Source organism: Chinchilla lanigera, unplaced genomic scaffold (genome assembly GCF_000276665.1).
Source record: "Chinchilla lanigera isolate Chin_1 unplaced genomic scaffold, ChiLan1.0 scaffold00003, whole genome shotgun sequence".
Taxonomy (NCBI): domain Eukaryota; kingdom Metazoa; phylum Chordata; class Mammalia; order Rodentia; family Chinchillidae; genus Chinchilla; species Chinchilla lanigera.
The window spans coordinates 10,278,912-10,304,817 of NW_004955404.1; the positions used below are offsets into that span (position 1 = coordinate 10,278,912).

The window sequence follows — 25,906 nt, forward strand, 5'->3', positions numbered from 1 at the left end:
AACTGAGCTTCCCCCGCCCACCCTGCAGTCTTTTTGAGACAGGGTCTCGTTATGCAGTTTAGGCTGGCTTTGAGCTCACTTTGTAACCCTGGCTGGCCTCAAACTCGAAATGATCCTCCTGCCTCAGCCTCCTGAGTGTTGGGATTACAGGTGTGCACTGCCACACCCTGCAAAACTTAGCTATTTTTTTTTTTTGAAAGTTAAACTGGTTAAACTGAAGGCTTCATCCCACAGAGCTGGATCTCTGTTGGATCAAACTTTCTCAGCCTCACCAGACCATCGGCTTTTATTTTCCTTTATCAGAAATACTTGTTTGTTTGTTTGTTTGTTTGAGTGCTGGGGTCCCAGGAGTGTGCCACCATGCCTGGCTTCCATCAGAAGAATTATCGACCCATCCATTTGACTTCTGTCCTGACATGATCTCCTCCCCAGGAAAGAAAAACTGCAATAAAAATAGAAGCACTCTCTTCCTCTGAAAAGCTAAGATTACTGCTACCCTGTAAAATGTTAATGATAAAAATATATGCTAGAAGAGGTTTCTGTACATTTTAATTTAATCATGAAGAGCCCAAGACAAGAAGAAAGAATTCTAAGTTACAAGTAAATGAATCTGATCTCTTCGATTTCTTCTGGAATTGCACAGCTGTTTGAAACACAACCATAATCAGCATGGATATGTCTGAATTAAATATCAGATTATAAAAAAGCTTTCAAGCAGTCCACCTACATGCGAGTCCCGATAAGTGAAAGCCATCCCATCCACTGCCTCGAAACCAATTTTTTTTTGTCTTTTTTATTAGTACATGTGTGCAGTACATAGTGATCACATTCATCATGGGGGATTTGTACATGTACATAACTCATCATTTTTCTTTTTGGTCCCTTTTCCCTTCCCTCCCTCCAACCCTTTTTCCATTACCCATTTACAAAAGCTTGACTTCCATTTTTTTCCCTTCTTTTTTTTTCCTTTAAATTCCCTTTTCTTCCTTCCGACCCTCCGTTCCCCATCTCTGGTTCCCCCTCCCATTTTAAAGTGGAGAACGTGTGCACGAGGCGTGTGGCCACATGACAATCCGTACCCGGCGTGCACGTGTGGATGCAGGTGTGAGGCTTCGGTGGTGCGTGAGTACCTGTAACACGGGAATCGTCGCAGGGGTGCCTGAGCTGTGGCGTGTGTTGTGTCCCCGAGTTTGCGGAGCTGTTTGTCAGTCTGTTTGATGAGGTTGTGTCCCGGTTGTGTCCCAGGTGTGTCTGCGTCCAACACGGGCTCAAGGCCGAGCACGCCTGCCTGGGTGCGTTGTGTGCGTGTTTGCGGCGCGGCTTGGGCCGGTTGCCTGGGCGACCGCAGCGGCGTCCGGGCGAGGGGTCCTCGTGGTTCTGCGGTCCCGCGCCGGGGGAGGGGAGGGGGGCGCGGCAGGTGTGCGCGCGCAGATGCAGGTGAGCCGCGGCCTGCGGGGTGCGTGCGTTGCCGCGTCCCGCCTGCAGGGGGCGCCGCCCGGGGAGGCCTGGGTGCGGCGCCAGCGCTGCGGGGCATTTTTGTTCCACGGGCGCGCCCGCTATCCCTGATGGCCCCTCTGGGCCGCAGGTGAGGCGCCGGGCACGGGCGGGGACTAGGAATCCTGACGCTGCGCTCCGCTCCTGCCGCCTGCGCTGGGCAGCGGAGTCGGAATCCCCGGCGTCCCTGGGGACTGGGAGCTCGCGGCCGAAGGGCGGGGACCCCGGACTGGAGAACCGCACGACCCGGAACCCTCGGTCGGAGGGCGCGTTCGACCCCGGACCCGCGACAGGAGGACGCGTTTGACCGCCGGAACCCTCGGGCCGAGGGCCCGCTTGGTGCCGGAAGGCCGCGCAGGACAGTCCCAGGGCGCTGACAGTGCCTGACGCCCACCTGGGCTCTGGTGAAACGGGGAAGCCCCTCGGACAGTGGCGGTAAAAGGAACCTGAGTAGAAGGAGCTTCTGCGGTTAATTTTAGAGCTATCTGTGCGGAAACCAAAACGTGCAAAAGAAATGTCTAAGCAACTTCTGGCATGAGTGAGTCTCTCATGTTCGAGTTCTTTGGACCCTTTCGTGACGCACGAGTTCTGGGAGCTGTTTCCCTGACGGCCTCGATGGCAGCGAGGTTGTCTTTGCTTTTACCCCTCTGGCGTGCGGCGCCGCCGGGGTCGCCCTCAAAGCCCAGCGGAGGTGTTTGCCGAACACAGCTTCTTGACTCCGAGCTGAGTTTATTAGCGTTGAAGTAAAAACAGTATTCACTAGGCTTGCCGCCGTATTTTTTTTAAGGAGCAGATTATTCACGTTTCCAAATGTCCCGGGGAGAAACGAAGTAAACACTAAACATTCCTAAATATGGACCTATGTAAAGGGTAGATCTTAAACACACAGGTGCTTATGGACGTGGTTCTGTAACTAAAGACCTGCCTGGCCCCACTGAAGGAACCGAAGCCTGATATGCAGAGCCCTGTCCGGCCGTGCGCCCCCCTGGCCCTGAACGTGCTCTCGAAACCGGAAGTTCCTCAGGAAGCGGACCGGTCTTGCGCAGTGCAGAGCATTTGTCTTTTAAAGGCTGACTTTACAGAATTAAATTAGTTCCTAGTTGGTGGATTTTTTGTACACAAATAGTTTGCTCTAGTGTCAGTGGCCAGTGTGGAATCTTGTTTTAGTTGTAATGGAAATTACAACTAAAGCACGAATTAGCAGGAAAAGGCTTTAAAGAGAAAGTGGTAAGAGACTTTAGCTTGAGGAACCTCGCATTCTGAATTCCTTCGGTTACTTTTTGTGTAGTATGATTTAGTTTGCTGTTTTCAACCCCTTTATTTCCTATAAATAGGAGGTCAGATCTTAAGGCTTAATTAAGTTCATGATCACCATATTTGGCAAGTCTACTTCTCACACGGTTTGAATTTTTAAACATTTAAATATTTTTGAGTCCTAGAAACCCTCATCCAGGAAGCTCGGCTTTCCTTCAATATACTTTGCCTGATGACTGAGAACACACTTTATTCTCTCTCTTTTCTCTCCTTATTTGTAGCAGAGATATAACTTATTTTTCAGGGAGGTAGAGAACTTCGAGCCCTCCCTCTAGGTCAGTGGGAAAGTCTAGTCAAGGCATTCTCTGGCCCTTGGGCTGGAGAGCCATATTTACACAAAAGGTAATAGTTCTCTTCCACGGTTTCAAACTCAGGATTCGAGATTGCCTTCTAAGAGGGGTTGGGTCATTTGATTTTGGTTTTAGCCCTTTTTAAACACTCAGAGTTTTTCACTTCTCATCTCACTCCCCAGCAGGACCAAGAGTGTGGCATTTGGTCTTTCTGGTCTCTGTCATATACGTTACCTGTGTCCTGCGCAAGGATTCTGAAGCTAAAAGCTTTTAAGACTCAGCCTCACTCTGCTGTTGGATTCAAGGGCAACACATCTTTGAATGAATTTACAGGTGAGAATAGTTGTCTTCTTTTCTAGAATGTTTATGACGCCTAAATTCTAGAGCCAAAAGGCTGTATGCTGAGGAGGCCGAAGGAAGTCTTTTTGTTATGTAAAAACAGTAGGGGGAAATTAGGTTCATATCTATTGGTCTTATTGATTTCTAAGAATTATTTATACATTAAGAATGCTAATCTTCAGTCAGGTATATTACAACTATTTTCCCTCGATTTTTTTGTACTTTGTTTAATTTTTGTCCTCTATAGAAAATTTAGGTTGTTTGTAGTAAAAATATTGATCTCCCTTTGAGGGTTTGTTTTATATTTTGCTTGGAAAGAACTGCCCATTTCAGTATTTTAAAAAGCAACATATTAACATAGGTAAACAAACGTCCCTATAATGAAATGCCTGAGATAATTCATGTATAAAGGAAAGATTATTTGGGCTCATGGTTTTGAAGCTTCCAGTCCAAGATGAGGTTGACCCATTGCTCTGGGCCTGAGGTGGGTGTTCCATATGTCAGTGCCAGGGGCCATGTGGCAGAGCAAACCACTCACTCCATGAACCTTGGAGCAGAGAGGAAGAGAGCAGAGTTCCACGGTCCCCTTCGAGGACACACCTCCAGAGAACCAAGGGTCTCCTGTAAGGTCCCAGCTCATCTAACTGTTTGTCTTGGTTACTTTTCTCTCATTGCTAAGGCAAAATACCTGACACCCAAAATTAAGGAAGGAAAGGTTTATTTAGCTCACAGTTTGTGAAAGTTTCAGTCCCTACTCTGTTGACTCCAAGGCAGAGTGGCACATGGCAGAGGGCAACGGTTCATGGGGTGGAAGATAGCAAAAGCAACAAGAGCAAAAATGGGAGGAGTGATAGCAAGCAGCCTCTTTCTCTCTGTTACATATGCAAACTATCTGCCCCAGGGCAGGTGTAGTGCTTACACCCATAATCCCAGTATTGGACCATGGATCAGTCAGAAATCTGGAAACCCACCCCATGACTGCATGAGGACTGGGGGGAACATCCAAAAACAAACCATAACACCGTTCCATCCTCTCCCAATGACTCCACCCTGACCACCAAGCCTTTAACACTTGAAACTTTAGGACATTGCACATCCAAATTGCTGCAGCAGCTAAGAACATGTGATTCTAAAGAAAAAAAAAGACTATTAAAAGAGGACTGTTTCTACCAGATCATATAATACCAAATTAATGAAATGTCAACATTAAGATGAATTCGATGCTGGTGTGTCAGAGTTGGGAGATGAATATTTCAGGAATCATCAGTTATATCATTACTCTGGTTTTGTGTGTATTGTGCTTCCCATAATTTAAAAAAAAGTTTACAAAAGAAAGAATGTGCGGGGAACCCATCTTTGTCCCACTTGCTCATATTTACTACCTGTTTGGTCATGTTAAGCAGTTCTGTGTGCAACACTAGAGTACCGTGTTAACGAATGCCAGGGTCTGGCTCTTCCATTTTTTAGGTAGGAGACAGACTTTAGTGTCATGGTTAAGGGCACCAACTCCCTAGCCAGATGCCGGGGGTCCACATGTGTATTTGTGTAGCAGCACCGGAATTGTCAGCCCATGTGGGTACCTCCTATGGCCTGTAGTCCTGAAACAGGACTGGGCCAACAGGTGAAAATCTTTAGGCAAGTGAAAGGACATTGTCCTACCTTGAGAGTATTTTACCTATGAGGTCTGCAGGTAGGGAGTCCATGGCTTCCTACAGCAGTTCTCTGTCTTTTAGTAACCTTGACACGATAACATGTGGAATGGGAGGTCACGGCTACCCTGACGTGGTACAGAGGAGAGTTACTCAATGACTGTACTGGTTTTATAGGCCTTCCATCACAAATTACCATAAACCAGGAGGCTTAAAACACCAGACATGTATACTCTCACAGTTCACAGAAGTTCAGAATGAGACATCAGGGGTGGCAGGGCTGCGCTCCCTCTGGCAGCTGATGGGGGAAATCCTTCCTCGCCTTCCCAGCCTCTCCTGGCTCCTAGTGGCCCTTGGCTTGTGGCTGCATCACTCCAGCCTGCCTGTCTTCACATGGCATCTCCTCTCCATAAGGACGTTGGCCATTAGATTTAGGTCCCTTCCTGATAATCTAGGGTTATCTTAAGTCCCTCTTGCAAGCATTTTATTAAGAACCTTGCCAAATCTACGCAAAAGCAGAGTATAATAAACCCTCATGCACTAGCCCCCAGCAGTAGAAATCAACACAGCATGCTAGCTTTGCTCTCTTGCCCCTCTGTTTTGGGGTTTTGTTTGCTTCTAAAGAATTTTGAAGTCATTTCACACCCTAATGTATAAATTTTGTCTGAAAGTTTCTTTTCTTATATAACTAAAATCCTACCTAACATTAATGAACAAAATTCCATATCTAATACTATATTCATAGTTCCTCAGTTTTCTAAAAACAAGGTCTGTGCAGTTGGCTTATTCCAAACAGAATTTTTAAAAACCCTTTCATTGTATTTGCTTTGTACATCCTTAAATCTCTTAATAGTGTATGTCAGGCATTAATTTAATTTCACTCAAGACGTTCTTATTCTTCTATCTTTATTTCTTTTTTAGAATAATTGCATGCTCTCATGATTTTATTATTTTAGTGCATGTGTAGTAAAATTGACTTTTTGTATGGTCATGTGAGTTTTACAATGTGTGGATTCTTGTAACCATCATCAAAATCCTGATAGCAGTTCTGTCACCAAAATCCAGAAAAGCTAGATTAAAAAAAAACAAAACCCTCTCTCATTGTGCCCTTTGTGGTCAAACCCTCCCTAGCAACTATTGATTTGTTCTCAATCCTTATAAGTCTGGCTTTTTCTAGAATGTCATAAAAATGGAATGATATATAGCATGTAACCATCAAGACTAGGTACTGTCAGTTATTGCCACTGAGATCCCTCTGTGCATGCAACCTCACTGCCATTATCTGGACACTGTCGTTATCTGGATATATCACAGTGTGTATTCATTCACTGGGTTATTTAATGTTTGGGATGATTATGAGTACAGCTGCTCTAAACATTTGTTACGGGCCTTTGTGTGAGGAAAAATTTCAACTTCCTTGGTTCCCTAGGAGCACAGTGGCTGGGTCATATTGAAAGTGTACTTTTATCAGTCAGTACTAGACTTAACTTTAGAGAACACTTCCCACAGTGGCTCTGCTGTTTTCTATTCCTGCTATAGTATAGGAAAGTTCCAGTGGCTCCACATCCTTCTTAGCACTTCATATTATCAGATTTTCCCCTCAAAGCCATCCTAATAGATATGTGTGTTTTGTGAGGTTTTTTGTTTTTGTTTTTTTAGTGATGTGGTTTCAGGTTTTTGATATTATAAAAAATTATTTTTAATAATTCCTGAATAAACTACTGAATTAAATTTATAAAGTTAAATATTTCTGGTTTTCTAATGATTTTCTACAGTTAGATACACATAAGTTCTGTACTGAAAAATAAAACCAGAAAGTTAGGAGTATTTTTAAATCACACCCCCTGAGAGATTATATTTGGGAAAAGATTACAGAATATAATACCTGGATACGAGATGCCTTTTGCAGTGACCTGTTCATAGTATGCATCTTGTGTCTTATTCCCATTTTACTATGAGTAACCAGTGGTCCATATTTGCTTTTGCCTTTGGTTTTATGCTAGTTTAGGTTGATGAGTAGTTAATTATCTGTGAGCAAATTATGTGCAAGTGGAGACTAACTTCTCTGAATGCCTTTAAGCTACAGTAAACGCTATTGTAGTTTGAAAAAACAGGCTCCTCTGTTTCTGAAATAGAAGTCAAAGCTTTTGTCTAACTGCCTTTCTCTTTAAGAAGTGTGGTGAGCTTGAGGAGGGAGACTGTGTGACATTTCCCATGTAAAATGAAGGTCCAGTGTCTCTCTCCTGAGGTGATTCAGGAACTGTGGTCACTGGGCCATATCAACTGTGCTTGCTTCAAAACATGGAGTTGACTGTGGATTAGTCACCAAAGTGCACTGTTAATGTTTGTCCTCGCTCACTCCTCCCATCCTATGAAACTGTAAACTCTTCTGGTGCACAAGGTCCGTGCTGAGGGAGGCCCTGCCTCCTGTTAACTGCTGTGGCTGGAGCTTCCCATTGCTGGTACCATTTAAAAGCCCTGGAGTAGGCGGTTCTGTCATCTACTCAGAAGAACGCTGGCATGCAGGTTTGCACTGTGACTTGATTTTCCCTCTTTTACATCTGAAAGGTTGCTATAGGGTTAGACCTTCCTTTCTAATGCAGGGGTGTTGGAAGGCAAAAGTGAGATGGTGAAGGAAGAGTGAAGGCAGATGGGCATTTGAGGTAGTTGTGGCTTAAAGCCCCAGAAACCAAGCACTCGGATGACCTGGCTCAAAGAGTGAAGAAATAGGATGGACTTGTGTAGCCAAGTCATTTTTGGTTTAAAACTAACATATTCATTGACTCATATTAATTACATCAAGTAGGGTTAGAAAAAGAAATAGTGAAGGATTATTAAGGTTGTTATCACCATACACCCAAGACTTTGTTTTGTTTAAAAAGTTATTTGTGATACTCTTTCAGCTGTTTGCTTCTTGAAATTATTTTCATAAAGTTGATTATGTGCACATTTATATTTAGGGTTGGGGGAAATGCACTGGGCCAGAATAATACTCCTGCTGCCCCCTGGTGGCGGCATATTAGACACTTCAGGTCAGAGGCTAGGACCGGAGAGCTCAGCCCCATTATACTACCTTGTCCCAGGGTCCTAGAGCCAGCTAAGAACTAGGATTTACATTCTCTTCTTCTTGTGATTGCCGTCTGTGTTAGCTCAGGAAAATCGCTTCAAGTTTTCACTGCCTTCTGCTTTCACATGTGTTTTCTAAAGTTGCTTCCAGTTGTAACATACTGTGGTTAGCGGATGGTGTTAGCAAATAGTATACAGTAAAAGGCTGAGCACAACGGCATGCTTGTAATTCCAGCTACTCAGGAGCATGAGGGAGGAAGGATAACAAGTTCGAGGATAGCCTGGGTAACTTCACAAGATCCTGTCTCAAAATTTAAATAAATAAATAAGTAAGTAAGTAAGTAAATATATTTTTAAAAGGGCTGGGGCTGTAGCTCAGTGGTAGAACACTTGCCTAGCATGTGTAAAGCCCTAGGTTTAATTCCCATTACCTTAAAAAAAAATCAAGTTCTGTTTTTTCCTTTGGCAGCTGTCCTCTAATAAATCCCCGGTATTTATTCAAGAAACAAGTTCTAGAATATGTCCTGAAGTGTCCTATGGCTTTACCTATGAGCAGCAAACTACATAATTCCATTGCAATAGTCCATACGAATCAGTATGATGACCTTCCATTATTATGAAAAACTTAAAGGTTATATTTTTTTTAACTTTTAAATTTTCTAGTTGTGCAAAAATACATATAACATAAAATGTACTGTTTAACCATTTTTAAATGACATTATAGCACTATAACCATTATCCATTTCCAAAACTGTTTCTTATTGCAGAACTGGAACTCTGCAGAGTAACTCCTCATTCCCCTCTCCTGGCCCCTGCTAACTGCCATTCCTTTCTATGTCCCTGTCAGTCTGACTCGTTTAGATAGCTCACTTACGTGGAGTCACATCATATCTGCCTATTTGTATCTGGCTTATTTCACGTAGCAGAATGTTCCCGAGGCTCACGTTTGACGGAAGTTCCTTGGGTGGCGTCTGTCCCTTGGCTGTTGTGAATACTACTGCTAGGATAACGAGGATGCTGTGTCATTTCTAGTGTGCCATCTTTATTAGTACAGAAAAAGGTTTATACAAAATATTTTCCTGCACAAAAAATGCTAAATTTCATTAAAGAATGGTGCCAGATAACTAGCATTTGGATTTTTATATGGATGAGTAAGATAAAAGGGATTAACATTTGTGGGGCATAGTCATATGCCAGGTACTATTAGGTCCATGATGCATTGTATGATTTAGTCCTATCATTGTGTGATTTCCCTTCTCTCAGAAGGCTACTAACAGTCATTTGTCTCACCTGTGGGCCAGAATTTGCTACCCATTACCTCAATATGGCAGAGTTTGAAGAAGGCTTTGTTTGCCCCATGTTTCAGTGCTGTGATCAAGTTCAGAGAGAGAAAATGCCTCAAACACGAGCACCCAGCAGAAAAGGTGCAAGGCTCACCTGCCTGTGGAGTGAGGCCCATCTATCTTGAAAGTGTTCTTGTGCCTACACTGCAGCAGCTCTGCTACCAGGAATCACACCAAACAGCTGTGGCATGCAGGCTGTTGGAATATCATGAAATTGCATTGCTGTTACAGTTATAAATAGAAAAACTTCCATAATATCTATGAGTTAGTGGCCGCCCTTTCCATTGTCCTTGCTGAGAACAGGGTTGATTCAGATGGATTCATATTCATCTGAGACATATTGCCAAGGCTGCTGAGGGTTTGGCAGAATAAATCTCCCCACTTCCACAGGGTGGTTTTTATGTGCTGATCTCTGAGCTCACTTTCCACTGTTATTTTTTTCCCTTTCCTCCTCCCTTCCCTTTGGGTTGGCAGGGAGCTGGGACTGCTGTCACTGTGCTTTGCACCTTTTCTCTTTAACAGCACAGTGTTTGGGGCTGGAGCTTGGAGCTGCTCTGGCACTGGGTTCTCACACAGGTGAAGGCTGCAAACTGTCCCAGCAGGAGCTAGGTGGGGTCCTTTGAGGCTCAGCAAGCTCTAGGGGGTCCACTGCAGCATTTTCTCACATGCATAGTTGAACAGAGAAGTAGCAATGCATTGCCTGAGATCCATTTAAGACTCTCTAAGAGTTCCCAGGACCTCAGAGTCACCTTTTTTGGGGCTTCCAAAACCCAGAAATGGGCAAGGATGCAGACTGCTTCTGGAGAGTTATTGAGGTCTTCAGGAACCCTTGGGCACAGAATGGTGGCCAGTTATCATAAGACGTGGGAGAGGCTGACAGCAGTAATTGCCACCAGGTATCCGTTCTCTCTTCGTTCTGATGCACTTTATTCAAAGACTCTTGTGTGTAAGTGCAGGATCCAGGGAGGTGCTGGAAGGAGCCTACTTTGACTGAACCCTGGGCCCTGGTTCCTCATCCTCCTTTTCTTGCTGCTTTGAATGTGACAGTGTGGCTGGAATCTCAGCAGCCACTTTCTCTATGAGGAAACCTTGAGAATAGGTAGCAGGGAAACAAGAAGGAGCTTGATGTGTGTGCACAAGTGACCACAGACCCTCCCACCCCTTATACATGCGCCCGTGCAGGGAGGCTTTGTAGCTCCTCTCACAAAGGCAGAAAGTCCACAGCTCTTCTCTGGAACCTGACCTGGGGAGTCAGAGCCTGAGCCAAGTGAGTAGCCCCTCTTTGCAGGAGAATCATCCTTTTGTGGAGACGCAGAGTCTGAGAAGGGAACTTAGAGGGTGCTGTGGTTGGAAATGGGTCACAGTAGAAAGATCAATCAGGTGAGTTAACTGCAGTAAAGCGAATGAGCTTCCTACTGCCAAACAGAATTATGGACATAGAAATGTAGCAAATGAATGAGTCCTGTAATGTGGATTAAGTTTAGTATATTGGTGTAAACTCCTAGTTCTCAGTACTACATTGCAGATGTAATTATAGATGTAAACATGTATATGTATAATTTTGATACAGCGTGTATTTCTTTGAGGGAGTGGGGAAGATTAGACATAACTCAGTGGCAGTGAGCACACCTTACACCAGATCGTGGTACCATTTTCCACTGAGAGGAACAAAGGCTTCTGGGAGAACAGCTGATCCCAGGGGTGGGACATGAAAATCTAAGGTAAGCTAGAGCATCTTGAGGCAAAAAGCAAGAGAAGTGCCAGAATGAGGGCCACCTGTCAAAACTGAGACAATCTGAGCATCGAAAGAAGTGATGATAGCATTGGATAGAACAGAAAACCATAGGTCCTTCCAGATAGAAATGAGGAAATGAACCAGAGGCAAGTGTGATGACTGAGGTATGTGCGTAGTTTTGAAGGACTTCCTCACCAAGTATCAGCAGCTATAAGGGGGGAAAGACAGTTCACCATCGCTGCCAGGCCACCGTGGAATGATTAGAGCGAACGTCAGTAACAGAACAGATGGAAACAAGGCGCCGTGTGATGGAGTAGGAGTGTGCAGCCTGACTCTAACTGGGGGCAACATCAGACAAAATCAAACTGGGCCGGAGCAGAGGTGCAGGAACACAGCTTGCCGCCCGATGTCAGGCCCATCGTGTTGTTAGTGAGCAGCGCCCTGATGAAAGTGGACATTAACATGTTCAGGGCGGAGGCCTTCAGGCTGGTAGCTTGCAAATGGCTCCTTTCTGGGTGGACCTTTAGAGCCTACTCATCACAGGTCCTGGGGTTGACAGTTGAACACAAGTGACTGGTGCCCAGGCCCTCTGCCCCCTGGGGAGACGGACCACGGGTACCCAACAAGGGGCAGAAGAGTGCACTATTCTGGGAGCGGGGGATTCAGCAAGACAATTTGAGGTGAGCTGGAAACCCTGGAAGACTAGGAGGATTTTACCATGCAGGATGTAGAGGAAGGAAGAGCAGAGGGTTCTAAGGAAAGCAGTAACCTTGTGAGCAAAATGGATAGATGATGCCGCAGAACAGTGAGAAGCATGGCTCTGATGTGCCAGAGAGAGGATGGGCTGACATGTGACTGGCCTTTGTGACTCGCACGGGGAAATTTAGACCCAGCCTTCCTGAATTTGTTGTCTTCTGCTAAGCAACAAAGTGCTCCCAGGATTAGAGGCTGTGAACAGCCAACCTTACCCACAATTCTGTGGGTCAGGATTTGAGAGCTTCTTAGCTGATGGCTCTGCCCTAGCCTTTCACAGCTGTACTCAGGGTACTGGCCAAGCTGTGGTCATCTCCAGGCTTGCCTGTGGGTAGCTCTGAACCCATGTGACCGTTAACAGCCCTGGGGCCCATTTGAGCTGTGGGTAGAGACCTCAGTTTCTCTCCACATGGGCATCTCCATAGAGAGGCCACCAGATGGCAGCAGGCTCCCTCAGAGCTAGGGATCTCAGAGAGAAAGCAAAGGAGCGCTTGCAAGAGAAACCTTGGTCTTTTTATAACCTAACCTCAGAAGTAACATCCTATCACTTCCTGTGTATTATTTGTTTGAAGTGAGTCCCTAAATCTAGGCTAAGCTCTGCAGGGGCAGGAACTGTCTGAGGACAGGAATGCAGGGCCGGGCTTGCCAGCGTCGTCTGAGTGGCTGCCCACCAGAACCCCAGCGCCAGGAACAGGTGGAAGCATGGTCTTGTACCAGTCCTGGAGAGACCCCTGGCCGCCGTGAGGTGCAGCGGAAGCATGCTACGGAGATGGTCACCAAGGTGGAATTAACTGTGTCTGTGCAGCAGGCCTCTGGAGCAGCCCACGGGGTTGGGGTGTGAAGGACACCAGGCGGTGCGCATGCCCCACAGGTCGGCGTCATTTCAGAGTCTTCTCGTGACAAGACTACAGTTTAAAAAGCACGGACCACGGACCCCTTTATCATTACCAATTATTTTGAGAACCGGTTCATGGATTTCAGTGCTTAGAAGCCACCTTCTGCAGAGAGGGTTTGAGGATCCCCTTGCTGTGTGGATACGAGTAGCTACGTTTCAAAACAAATCAGTTGTGAAACAGCAGGGCCATCATCTTTGTAAGCTCTGCCTTGACTGCCAGTAGTTAAGCACACAAATGAAAACTGTGAATGTTGGTGGGGAAGTTACTGGACTAGCCGTTAAAATTCTGGCTAGTCCCTCCTTCGAGTCCGTGCCCTGGTCTTTGAGCATCATGTCTGAAGGACTACAGTATCTCTTTCTTTCTGAAACCTCTTTCGAACTCCAATTTGAACACAAATTACTTTAAAGAATGAAGCTTGCATTGAGATTTTGGATTTTTAATTTTAGGCCTGTAATCACCAAGACCATGTGAACAAGAGTAGCTGAATTTGGGGAGTAGAACAATGCATACAACAGGCAGCAGGGTCACAAAATTGGGGGCGGGAGGCCAGCAGGCTACCACCTGCGAAATATTGTAGAGAGAGAAAGTAGTGCAGATTTCTCTTGCTCCTGTCTTCTCCTTGCAGCATTATATTCAGAATTAGGAACAAACATAACAAATGTGTGTTGCCAAGAACAGCTGCCTAGGGTGTGGTTAGGACTCTGCTTCTAGAAGGTGCGGCCTGCACCCCTATACCCCTTTCCCCCGATGACCCAGCTGTCACTGGACACCAGCTCAGGTGCTCGGAGATGTGTCCTTTATTAGGATGGTGACACCAGCTGTTGAAAGTAAAAAATGTAATATATTTGATGCTTTTAAATGGTCATCCTTGTGGCTTAATATTTACACTTCAGCAGCTGACCTTGAATCAGAAGAGTAAAAACGTAATCTTCTTAAAATGTGTCCTCAGCATTATTGCTTTGTTACATAAAATGACAGCAAATTGAAAGGACTAATGTGTACTAACCTAGGAAATGGCGACCTATTAATCTGATTGTTTTGCATTTATTTTTATGTGTTTTGTATAGCTTGGGACACTTGAAGCATTTTTTCTTTGAAAGATACAGATTTGTACAAATGTTAAATCTCAATCTTTGAAAAAACTTTGCTTTTCTGGTTTATTGAACTTTGCACATAGGTGCAGTTTAAAGGCAGGCGTGGTGCATGCCTGTGACTCAGCACTCCGGGAGGCTGGGGCAGCAGGATTGAAAGTCTGAGCCCAGCCTGGGCAACTTGAACTGGGTGACTTAGCAAGACCCCATCTCAAAATTCAAAAAAAATTAAAAGGCCTGGGGATGTAGCTCAGGGCAAAGGCCTAGAATCCAATGCCAAAGTTACACGCGCACACACCAAAGAAGTCTTTCCTGGAAAATCCTAGGAAAGTGAATCAGTGTGCCTTACCTGCTTTTGGGTATACAAAGCATGAATCCTAGTTAATACAAAAGTGGTCATTCAGAAGCATCGGCATAAACTGAACACACCCTCCCACAATCAATGGTTTTCTGAAAGGTTAATCACCAGAGTTATCTTTTTAAAATACTGTATTTTATTTTATTTTTTTGGTTTTTTTTTCCGGTACCGGGGATCGAACTCACGACCTTGCACTTGCAGGCAGGTGCTGTGCCACTGAGCTAAATCCCCAGCACCATGTATTTTATTTTAAACACAGTATTTTAAATCCTGAATTTGGGAATTAGTTCCTGAATTGAAATTCCTGACCTAAGCCCCAGGCCTCCCTCTGCCTGTTCTTGTCCCCAGAGATTGTGCCCTGGCTCCCAGTAGCTAGGGGTCTGGAAGGCTGCCCTTTCCCACCTTAGGACCTCTCCCCCCGCCCCCCAGGGGTCAGATTGGAAGATCTGTCCCAGGGGAGCAAAATTCCTGCCTTCCTTTCTTGTTTTCCATGACACACTGGACAGACACCTTCACTTGGACTGTCAGTATATCATATTCAAATAGCACATTTTATTTGTATCCTTTTAAAGATTTATTTATTTTTAGAGTTTTCTTACTGAGGTGAAATTCATGTAACAGAAAATCATTTAAAAATGAGCTCAGTGATACTGAGTACATTCACAGTTTTGTTTGGCCTCCACTTCCTGTCTAGTTCCAGAATATACTTTCATCCTCAGAGAGAACCCCACCCACAGAGTAGTCACACCCTATTTGTTCTACCCTTCAGCCCCCGGCACTCCTTTCTGTTCTGGGTGTTTATCACTGGAACCCTGTAACATGTGACCTGTGACCTACTTAGAACAGTGTTTTCCAGGCCATCCCATGGTCACCGCGCTAGTGTTCTAGAGCTGCCATAGCAAAGTCCCAGATTGGGTGGCTGGAACAGCAGAGTTGCTCACTGTCTAGAGGCTGGGAGTCCCAAGATCATAAGGGTTGGCACAGTTGATTTCTTCCAAGGCCTCTGTTCTTGGCGTACAGGTGGCTGTCATCTTCCCATGTCTTTTCATGGTCTTTCCTATGTGCCTGGTGTCCAAATTTCCTCCCTGTGTGAGAACCCTGGTCACACTGGATTGAGGCCCACCCTGAAGATCTCCTTTTAATTTAATCCCTTTTTAAAATACCCTGTCTCCAAGTGCATTTACATTCTGAGGTACCGGGAGTTAGAACTTCAACCTATGAATTTTGGGGTAACTCAGTTGGGCCCATAACTGTGGGTCATGTTTTAGAATTCCATTTACCTACCATTGTCCACCATAGAGAACTTATCCTGGGCAATTCACAGTAACCCCTTTACCTATCATTCCACTTTCTGTGGCTTCAGTTACCAGTAGTCAACCTAGGTCTTAAAATATTAAATGGAAAATTCCAGAAATGAACCCTGAGTTTTAAATGTGCATTATTACACTTGATCTTAGCCAAAAAGCCGAGAAGCGATAAAATGTGCATTTTTATGAGTGGTGTGATGAACCCTGCCTTTCCTCCAGGATGTCCACGCTTGTTACTCATTTAGCAGCTGCTGTAGTTAATAGATCACTGTTAGGGTGTCACAGGGCTGTGTTCAGGTAACCCTTAATTTACCTAATAAGGGGCCCAGAGGGCAAGAATTGTGATGTTGGCATTTCAGATATGCCAGTGAGAAACTATAAAGAGTTTCTATTAAGTGGAAAGGTAAAAATATGGTAAGATGTTTCAAGAGACCACGTCAACATAGCTTTTCTTGGATTGTATTGTTAATATTTTGTTTTTAGTTACTGTCGCCCATCTCTTCCTGTGCAGAATGTACAAGTAGGACTGGAACTATTTGCAGTTTGCAGGTGTCTTGACTGCTTCTCCCTTGGAGGATAACTGGGTCCACGTAGGAGACCTTGAGCTCCGGGCCGAGCTGGTGAGCGCAGGCTCCCTTGTCCAGCACAGTGAATCTGGCCTCACTCCTCTGCTCAGAGTCCTCTTTGCATCTCCACCTGTGGCCATGTGCAGATCTCTGAGTGCAGGTCCTCACACTGCTGCCTGTGGCTGCCTCAGTCAGGCAGGGCCCCTAGCTCTCAGTGTGCCCCCCCAGGCAAAGCTCCACAGGGCCAGCAGAGAGTCACTGGTGTATGGTGTAGAGTCATTTAGTGCTATGTAAGAGCTGGTGAGGATTATTACACCAGGTTCAGAAAGGATGGTGCTTTGCCAGGAAAGCAGTGTTTTCCTGTGTAAAACTGAAGCTTACTCACAAGCGCAGGAAAAGGAGACATGGCTGCGGCTGGACTGAGCTGGACAGGACGCCTAGAGACGCTGTGGAGGCCCATACGGGCAGTAGCCAGGCTCCCCCGATGACTTCTGCCTCCCTCAGTCACCTGACCTGGAGGCTGGCAAGGTGAGGGTTTCCGTCCCACCTCAGAGCCACAAAAAGCCCGGCGATGCTAAGCGAGGGTGGCCAAGGGCACTGCCAGTCCAGTCCTTGCGACTGCTTCTCTGCACATGCCCTGCAAAGCCCGGGCCCCACCGCTCTGTGTGCACTGGCTTCTCTGAGTAGGGAGCTCAGGGGCAACTAGAAGCAGAATTTATGTTTATCTGCTGGCTTCTTTCATCCAAAATAACTCCACTTGCCAGTCCTGCATGTTCCAGGCACTTGTGCATCCTCAGGGGTGCCCGCCCCACCTCTGGGAAGTGGACAGAAGGAAACATTGCAAACCTACGCAGGTACCTTCTGAGCCAGGGAGTATTTGCTGTTGGGAGGGCTTCTCTCTCAGGGTGGTACTTGGCTGGTTACAGACAGGGCCCTCTGCCTGCACTGCACGTTTCCAAGTCTCACCACTGCAGTGTTAATAGCACCAGCTGTGATAAGGCCCATGTGTCTCAGAGGACCCCTTCATGACAAAACCCGGCTGGGGTGGGTCACAAGGCAAGAGCAGGACACCCCTGACCATGTGTGTCTTGAACAGGCAGCAGGAGCCCTTCTCCAGGGCAGGTGGAGACTTTGCTCCTATCAGAACACTGTACTGAGAGGTAATATAAAACAAAGGTCAAGGCGTTTCATAGATAATTAGCGTTTTGTAGATAATTAATAGTGAAGCTGTAAGAGGAATGCAACAGAAAATACCAGAACTGAGAGGCTGAGGTGTCCAGAGTACTAATGTGTAACAAGACCTAGAGCATAGCCAGAGCTTACCTTGTGCGCAGAACCAGAGGTCTTCAGAGAGGGTAAGGAGCGATGGGAGTCTCTGGGCATGGGCAGTGGGGCGCCAGCCCTGTGATGGAAGAGCACCCCTCCACGGGCCCTGAAGGAGAGGGGAGCAGCCTGGGCTGTTGGGTACTCTACATTTCAAAGGTTCTGACCCACTTTGCCACACATACATCAGTCTCATTAGATCATATGCCTGATTCTAGAAAATAACTCCATTGTGCTTTAGGACACTGTGTCCCTGGGACACGTTCACAAAAAAACCTTGGCTGAGAGTCAAGGGAGACAAAGATGGATTATGTGAAGAAACAGGAATGTCTAGCACAGCCCGGGCCAGCCACGGGACCTCTGGTTCAGGTGATGCGAGTACCCAGCCCAAGGGATCAGCGGTGGAAACAATGGAAGAAGTGTCACGCAGCCAGCAGTGTGTGCCAAGTCCAGGCTGTCCAAGCCAGCGCCCCTGTCCCTCAGGTCCTCCTGGGCAGTGAGGGCAGGAGAGAGAGGGCAGCTCAGGTGGGTTGGCTGGGCCAGGACTGGGGCTCAGGGTACACGGCTCTGGAAACAGTGCAGTTATGCCCCACTAGGTAAAAAGCTAAAAAAGAACTTCAAAAGTTGTTGTGTTCACAGTGGGAGAAAGGGGAGGTGAAGTTGCGCCAGGAGGACCTGACAGCTCCTTACAGAGCACTGTGGCATCTGTATGTGGTGGAGAAAAGGACTTTGTTCAAACCCTCGTGTTGGTAGGCAGTTTCCCCCACTTTGGAAAGTCAGCTCTGTTGATTTACATACAGTAGACTCAATCACTGACTATGTAAAATTCAGTTCTTTTCAAGTTCGGCGAATCTGACAAATGTAGCTACTCAAGCAGTGGCTACTACCATTGAGGGGCAGGACAGCTCCATCATCTTAACCTTCCCTTGGCCCCTTTATGCCCACTGTTTTCTCCGCTTCACCCAGCCCTGCAGCCATTGCTGTCTTCTGTCCTGTATCCATTCTCATTGTGTTTGTGTGTCTCGGTGTGTTTATGCATTCTCCAGTTTGTGGACAGCACAGTGAAATTTCAAAAAATAGGCAAGAGAAATTCCTCAAAACTTACAAAAAGAAAAAAATTCACATATAGTGCACCAGGAACAAGACAGTATAGATGATTTTAGCAGCAATGTTAGATTTTTTTCAAAATTTCAAATGATAATGATTTTCATCACATAATTCTCTTTACAGTTTACATGTTAACTAAACATATTTCAAGGCTGGGGGTGGTGATACCTGCCTATAATCTCAGCACTCTGCGAGGCTGAAGGAAGATTACACTTTCTGACCCTGTGTGGATAAATTAGTGACTTAATGAGACCTTGTCTGAAAAAAAAAAAAAAAATTAAAAGGGCAGAGCAGTGGCTTAGTGCAAAGGCCCTGGTACTAAAGAAAATAAATTTTTTTTTGTTTTAAAAAAATTTCAGGAAGCTAATATAAGATCTGACTTAGTAGTACAATGTTTAAAATCAAGGAAATGAAGATATGGGATTCAGAAAATAAGATACAACTTAGAAGAGAAGTAAAAATAAGAACAAGAATGAAAATAAGGGAAATTCCAAGGACAAGTGCTCTCTTGCAGAAGAGCTCTTCCTGTATAAGGATATGAGTCTTTATAGGGCAGATATTCAAGAAAATGAAAAATGGGCCTCACAGATTTAACTTAATAATTTGACCAAGCAGAGGCAATGGAGTAATGTAATGGATAACTGATGGTCAACTTACAACCCCCAGCTGAACTGAGTAAGGGTGGTGCTGGGTGTGGGAGGCCCACCTGAGGATTGTTGCCAGCAGCATAAGAGGCAGACCTGGAGAAGAAGAGAGGCTGTTGGGAGCTGAGAAAGGCTGTTGGGAGCTGGCAGAGGCTGTAAGGAGCTCTTGGTTCTTTTAGAGGAGCTTGTTATGCTGGCTTTCCTGATAAACTTGGCTGTTTTCATCCTCCAAGGAGCTCGGGGCCTTGTTGGCACTGAGAATAGCTTCAGTTCACTTTCAGGGAGGCTCTGGTTCTCACTCTGAGCATTGCTTCCCGGCTCCAGAGGAGAAGATGGTGCACTGCCAATCTCCTGGAGAAGCTTGCTGCGTTGGCTTCCCGGATGGGAACTCAGCTGTCTTCTTCATTGGAGGAGCTTGGGACCTCACTGTTACTGAGGATGCCAGTGGTAACTTTCAGGGGAGCTCTGATTCTTACTTTGCACATTGCTTCCTGGCTCCAGTGTAGATCCCTCAGCCTACTAGCACAGATCCTTCATCCTGTTGGCACAGACTTCCTAGATTCCACCCTGACCTTTGGGCCTTGTCAGTGCAGATCTGTGAAACAGGCCTGCATGAGATATTGTTATGGGCTCTGGGCCTCCAGTTTGAGTTGTGGGAGGCATTGTTACAAGCTCTAGGTCTTCAGCTGGACTCATGCAGGACATTTCCATGAGATCTAGGCCCTAGGTGAGATTCCTTGGTCTTAATGTGTGGACAGATTTCCTGCACTCTTTTGTATATCATTCTTTGGGTGACTATTATAAATAACCTTATAAACTATGTGTCCTGTATTATATTGTTCCCCCAGCATATAAGCTCCAAACCAACACAGTATATAATTACATTCGTTTTAGGAAAATGTTTTCTCACCATTTAGACTTTCATTAGTTGTAGGTTTTTTGTAAATGCCTTTATCAGATTGAGGAAGTACTCTTTCAGTCCCAGTTTGCTGAGAATTTTTATCCTGAATTTGCTGCATTTCATCAAATCCTTGTTTTCTATCTATGGAGATCATCTTCGTGTTAGAATCTTTGTGTTCTTCTACTTTGATCTGTTTCTATGGTGAGTCATTGATTTTAAATATGACCTACCTTACATTTCTTGAAGGAACCATTTCTTAGTACCAATATATTATCTTTTTTTATAGATTGATGAATTTGCTTTGCTAATATTTGTTCAAGACTTGCACTCATATTTATTATTGATTGGGGTCTGTAATTTTCTATCAGTGTGTTTATTTGGTTTGGTACCAGGATAATATTGGCCTCATAAGTGGAATTGAGAGTGCTCTTCCTCTTCTCATTCCCAGAAAGATTTGTTTAATACTGGTATTATTTCCTCTTCAATGTTTGGTAGAGTTCACCAATGAAGCCAGTTGAATCTATGTAAGGGTTTTAAGCTCTGAGTGAAAGCAGATGAGTAGTGTTATGGCTTGTGTCTAGATGGCTTCCCAAAAGTGATCAGATGGGGCTTTTCAGAGGTGGCTGGATCTAGAATGTGTGATGCAAGGATCAAAGGTGTATGATTACTAAATTAGTCTCCTATCAGTTTGATATTGTTCTGGGTGTGGATAATGGGAAAGTCCACCCTAGGTATGAGTTCTACTGGCCTTGAGAGCATGTAGCCTGGATAGAATATAAGGGACAGAAAGAGGGCTTCTGTCAGCATTTGCTGCTGCTTCATCACTTTGCTGCTTGCTGCCTTTTGCCTGCCATGAACTAGTTTTCCTCTGTGATGCCCGTCTGCCATGCCACAAGGTCTTGCAGCCAGCCAGTATGGACTGAAACCTCTACAAATTGTGAGCTACGATAAACTTTTCCTCCTTTAAATTTGGGTGGTGTCAGGTAATTTGCCTCTGCAATGAGAAAGGGAATTAAGACAGATTTTTATACCAGGGAAGTGGGGTCATTGCTGTGATTTTACCTGACCATGTGGCTTAAGAGCCTTTGGAACTGGCTTATGGGAAGAGTTTGGAAAGATTTGGAGATGCTGTCTGAAGCAGCAGTCCTGGAATCCTGTAAGCCATACTTGATGGTAGATTCTGGTCAGACCTTAGAAGCCCAGAATGCTGATAGAAATGCAGAAGGTAAAGACCAAAGTCAGGAAGTTTCTACTGTGAAGGACTGCATTGGTTGTTGGACTCCAAACCAAACCATGTGTACTATGTTTTGGCAGAAAGTTTGTCTGCATTTTTATGTCCAGAGACCTTGCCTAAGACTGAGATTAAAGGTGACAGACAAATTAATCTTGTAGCAGAAATTTCAAGGCAGCCTAATGTTGAGGCAGTAGCATGGTTCCTGTTAGGATTTTTAGCCAGATCTGTGTTGAGAATGAAGAGCAAAGGATCCAGCAGAATGATTTAAAATGTTCTGAGTTTGGCCAAAAAAGAAAGCTCCAGTAAAGTTGCAGACTGCAAAAATGGAGCAGAGGAAAGCCTGGTTGCTGAAAAGGAACAGGACAATAGAAAAGATGGCCGGAGGGCATCAAAAGAACCAGCAGGACTCCAGCCTTTGTAGCCTCAGAGTTGTAAAGGTGAAAGACTTTGCTTTGAGAAGAGAGCCCCATAGCACCATTTTCCAGAATGACAGTGACCTAGAGAATTTATTGCTCTGAATTTGGTTCATAGTGCTCAGCAATCCAGGCACTTGACCCCTCCAGACAAGAGAGAAGGAAGCCTGCTGCTCCAGCTAGTGGTAGATCCTGGTGTCATCCATGTGGTGTTGATTTTAGGTGTGTGCAAAATGCAAGAGTTGTGGGGTCAGGAAGGCCTCCATCCAGATTTCAGGAGGCCTGGGAGGCCAGGCAGTTTGCTCCTGAGAGACAAAGTATGAACCTGTGAGTGTGAAGCTGAAGGTGCAATGGAGACCCCAGATGTTTGGAAAAGCCAGGAACATGGATCATCTGGAACAGCTGCAGAGAGTGACCAAAGCCAGTGCAAAAAAGAAGCCGTAAGATCTACAATTACTGGCAGTGGTACAGGGACAAAGTCACGTAAGCCCTTTGGATTTTACATCTTGCCACAGATTGCCACAGATTGCTCCAGATGGATATGGAACAATGGGACTTAATGTTTGCCCTGCTGGATTTTGCACTTGCTTTGGTCTTGTTTCAGTTCCTCCTATTTGTACCTTTTGGAATGGTAATGTTTAACTTGTGCCATTATATGTTGGAAATGTTTAACTTTCTTTTCATTTATACAGAGGCTTGTAGTTAAAAGTTTGCCTTAAACTGGGTGTGGTGGTACATGCATGTAATCCCAGTACTCAAGAGTCTGAGCCAGAAGGATTGCCATGAGTTCAGGGCTAGCCTGAGCTACACAGTGAATTCAAGGCTAACCTGAATTACAAAGCTAGACCCTGTCTCAAAAAATTGAAAAAAAAAGTTTGCCTTAAATCTCAGAGAAGACTTTGGACTTGGACTTTTTAGCACTGCTGAAGCTGTTAGGGCTTTGGCAACTCTAAAGATGGACTTATGCATAAAGGGATGCAAGTGAGTCTTTTGGTGGCCAGGGGTGGAATGTTATGGCTTGTATCTAGATGTTCCCCATAGCCTCATGTGGTCATAGATGGGGCTTTACAGAGGTGGCTAGAACTGGGTTGTGTGATGCTGGGATCAAGGGTGTGTGATTACTAAATTAGTTCACTGATTGGTTTGTCTTAATTGTAGGTATGGATAATGGAAAGGCCCACTCTGGGTGTGGAGTGGCATCACCCAAAGGGTGGGTAGCCTGGAAGGGATAAAAGGGAGGAGCAGGCTGCTGCTGCTGCTGCTTCTTTGCTACTTCACTCGTTGCTGCCTTCTGCCTTCTGTCCACCACCAAATGTTTCTCCTCTGGGATGCCCCTCTGCCATGCCACCCAGCCTTGGAACCAGCCAACTCTGAACTGAAACCTCTACAAACTGTGAACCAAAATAAACCTTTCCTTTGTTAACTTATGGGTGTTGGGTATTTTTGTCTCAGCAATGGGAGCAGTAAGACAAGTAGATACAGGGCTATTCATGTTATCTGTTCCTTCAGAGTGGGCTTTGGTACTCGGGGCCTTTCAAGAAATTTTTCCATTTCATCTAAGCTTTGGTACATATAAAGTTGTTCATTTATTCTTTTGTCATCCTCTTGCTGTGTGCACCTGGTCTGGATTCTGATCGGAACATGCCCAATGTAAAATGACATTTTGGAGATAAACAGTAGAATCTTTAAGATATATCTAGGCAAAAGATGGTACTAAGGAATCATTTTAACTTTTTTAGGGTTGATAACGGTACTCCAATTTTTTTTTTTTTTTGGTACTCCAAATTTCTACGAAAATATACCTACATTTTAGAGATACATATGGATCATATCTAGAGTTACAGTAATGTCATAATGCCTGAAACTTACTTTAAAATACTTCAGCAAGTCAAAGAAAAGGGGGAATTGATGACGTATGTATGGCAAAATATTGAGAATTATTGAGTCTGGCAAAGATGTCTATATGTCTGGAATGTGCTGACTGTTTTTTTCTGGTAGTACGGGGATTAAAACAGGACCTTGCACTGACTAGATCCCCAGCTCATTTTATGTTTTACTTTGAGACACAGTCTTGCTAAATTGCCCTGAGTAGCCTGGAGGACAGGCTTGTGCCACTGTACCTGGCCACTTTCTCTGTTTTAATAGATGAGAGAGAACAAGAGCACAAGAGAGAAGACTGAATCCCTGATATGAGAGTTCCAGGAGAGGACAGTCACTGTAAGAAATCTGGAGTACCATTATCAACCCTAAAGAAGTTAAAATGATTCCTTAGTACCATCTTTTTCCCAGATATATCTTAAAGATTCTACTGTTTATCTCCAAAATGTCACTTTACATTGGGCATGCTCAGATCGGAATCCAGACCAGGTGCACACATGCCCCGTGGTGTTCTGTATCCCAGGACTTTCACTTCTTATCCATGAGCACAGAAAGCAGTTACTTCTCCCATGAGTGCCCCATATTCTGAGTTGGCTGTTGGCCTCTGGTTGATCTCATTTCACTCTTAGGAATGACAGAGGTCAGACAAGTGTGGCCCAGGGGTGGCACCTGGCCATCTTGAGACCGGGCCCCCCGACAGGCGCTCCCTTACTTTGCACGTCGTCTGTATCCCTGGCTCGTCCCACAGTCTGCCGTGCTGTGTCTGTATGTGTGTTTAGACTTGAATGTCCATTTTACAAAAGTGTTATGTACATTAGAAGAAGCGTACAAACCCAAGCACTCCATGGGTTTTTGGAACATGCCGCATTACCTGCTCCCCACTCGGAGCCCTTGCCCCGTCTCCATCTTTCCTTTCCTCTGGGTGGCACCCACTGTTCTGAAGTCCAGCAGCCAAGCTTGTCCTGTCCTGCGTTGTGAGGTGAGACGGTCGGTGCCGCCCGCAGTCACTGCTGTGTGTTGGGTGCCCAGGGGATGGCGCTCACTCAGCTGTCAGTGGACATCTGGGTGCCGGCTTGTCCTGGGCTGTCATAAATGGTGCTGGCTGGCGTATCCTTACGCAGGTCCGGGGAGTCCATGGCCACACTTGTGTCGGGTTTTGGGCGTTTCCTGTCAGTGGAGTTGTGGGTCCTGAGTGCGGGCTGGCTCAGCTGCCACAGGCCCTGCCACGTACTCGTCCACTGTTAGTGGGGGTGCAGTATGTAGCAGGGCCAGATGCAGTGAGCTCTGTGTGTCTGGTTTCCTCAGCAGCCCCAGTCCAGCTCAGTGCCTTTTCTGGAAGTTTTAGACCCAGGATTCACGCAGCAGTGAGCAGCTTCGGGCTGGAACACAGGACAGCGAGGGATGGGTGCCCTTGATACAGTATTTAAAAGCATGCTCTGCAATGTGCCCTCATTTCCTCCCTGGCTCCCTTATTGGAATTCAGAGTTTTAACTCATCCCTCAGCTGTTTTAATTGAATTTAACTTGGGTAATTATACAAGCTCTGAAAAAAACCTGAATGCCTTGGGGATGGTAATTAGTCAAAAACCCCATCAGATTTAATTTTGAGTTCTATGCTTTTATTTTTAAAAGGCTTATTTTCATAATGCTTAGAAAAGAATGGTGTGTATGCACGTATGTATGTTGGGGTGATGTCTCAACTTTGGTGCCTCAGTGTGGGCAGTTAGCTTTGCCAGGTCTGCTTTCTTTTATCTGATGCCTCTTGCCTACCTGATTACTTCCAGGTAGTCAGTGTTTTTTCAGAGGATTTAAACCAGTTTTAATAATATTCCTAGCAAAAGATAATCCTGACCTTGCTACCAAAAGAACTGCATCCCGATTTCCAAAGCCTGACCGCTGACTGCTGCTGGCACAGTGGCCAGGGCACCTTGGTGCCACTCACTTGCTGGTTCCCAGCAGCCTGTTGGGTTTGGAGTTCCCGTAAGGCCCTGATATCCTGGTCCTGAGCAGTAAGCCATGGGGCCGGGGCGGGCAGTGCCGCCAGCAGCAGGCCCGGGGTTAGGGTGACACTATGCTGGGGTGCACTTGATGGATGGGCGGGTCAGGCTAAGAGGGCTGCATCTCTACAGTGTGTTCATGGCTCCTTTCGTAGGGTGTGTGGTCCCAGGTGTTTTGACATCTTCTGTTCATGTTTGGTGGTCATTTT

The 25,906-nt window shown here is 45.4% G+C and overlaps 1 protein-coding gene across 11 annotated transcripts in view; it reads left to right on the top strand.

The window, feature by feature from the left end:
• The first annotated feature begins 1,101 nt into the window (after positions 1–1,101).
• Positions 1,102–25,906, top strand: part of Ggact (gamma-glutamylamine cyclotransferase) — a 36,519-nt gene continuing 11,714 nt past the window's right edge. For 2 of the 11 annotated variants that reach the window (XM_013516034.1, XM_005374046.2), the window contains exons 1-2: positions 1,569–2,032; positions 3,281–3,431. The gene's annotated coding sequence lies outside the window, so the exon portion shown is untranslated. The other 9 variants (XM_005374045.2, XM_005374044.2, XM_005374047.2 and 6 more) reach the window with 8 other exon arrangements.